Here is a 1,244-nt window from a genome sequence, read left to right as displayed (position 1 = left end):
ATCTGAAGTAGAAAACCCAGGCTCCTTTAATCTTTACAACAACCTTACAAATTAAGCATTATTATTCTCATTTTATTATTGTGGAAATTGAGGCTCAGAATTGATATGTGACCATGTGAAGCCGCTCAGTCGTGTCTGACTCTTTGCGACCCCATGGACTGTAACCTACCAGGCTCCTCTGTCCATGGGATTTTACAGGCAAGAGTACTGGAATGGTTTGCCATTTCCTTCTCCAGGGTATCTTCCCAACCCAGGGATCGAACCGGGGTCTTCTGCGTTGCAGGCAGAAGCTTTACCATCTGAGCCAGCAGGGAAGCCCAGATTGGGTATAGATTCTATCAAGTAGCAGAGTCTAGATTTGAACCCAGTACTGGCACCAAAGTTCATGGTTGTTTAAATACTAAGGTATATTGCCTCTTACTATACTCTGCTTTTCTGTGTACTTTCTCTTCTTTTAGAAAATGTTAATTTTGTCTATCTTCAGAAAAAATAAAACTTTTAAAGGTACTATAAATTGGAAAAAAAAAAAGATCCCTTGCTTATAACATGTATTTATTTGTTAAACCTGATAAGTTGGGCTATCAAAGCCCTAGAGCTAGGCCTAGGTCATCCATTGTATCTGTCAAGTACGATATGGAGAGAACTGAGTGTTTTCTTCTGCATAAATGATAAATGATACCTGAGCCAGAGTATTATCATACCTTCCCTTCCCTTGATTTTGTTGTGCTTACCTTTTCCCTATGAGCCCATCGTTTTCTCCACCACGCTCTCCCCAGGCTGCTACTAGCTCTAAAGAGTAGTAATAAATAAGATTGCGTCCCTGCTACATTTTTGGCAGGCAGGAAAATCTTCTTGGACACAGTAGATATAGACCTTATCCGTCTAGGTTGTTGATTAGAAAAGCATGCTGAAGGACATGTAAGCCTTAATGAAGTCTGAATAGATTACATCTACTTCTTCCCCAGGATCAGCATGACATGGCATTCCGAGCAGAAAACAGAATCATTCTGGCACACAGGCTCACCATGAGATGATAATGCTCGCCGCACACTGAGGTTTGCTTTCCTAAGTGCTGGAAAATTGATTGGTTTATAATTCATTCTGGTATTTTCCCAAGTATCTAAGTGTCTACAATTACCTGCCTTATACTTTTTTTCCCCCATTTTAAAGCATACATGCACACACACACACACACACACACACACACACACACAGCAGCTATACTGTGTGAACTTTAAGCTGAA

The 1,244-nt window shown here is 40.5% G+C and overlaps 1 non-coding gene across 1 annotated transcript; it reads right to left on the bottom strand.

Annotated features, from left to right (window-relative positions):
* Positions 1 to 242: 242 nt before the first annotated feature.
* TRNAC-GCA lies at positions 243 to 314 on the bottom strand. Its single transcript has one exon. It is a non-coding gene; the product is annotated as a tRNA-Cys (tRNA).
* Positions 315 to 1,244: the final 930 nt, after the last annotated feature.

Source organism: Cervus elaphus, chromosome X, assembly GCF_910594005.1.
Source record: "Cervus elaphus chromosome X, mCerEla1.1, whole genome shotgun sequence".
NCBI classification, from domain to species: domain Eukaryota; kingdom Metazoa; phylum Chordata; class Mammalia; order Artiodactyla; family Cervidae; genus Cervus; species Cervus elaphus.
This window is presented reverse-complemented; position numbering and strand designations above follow the sequence as displayed.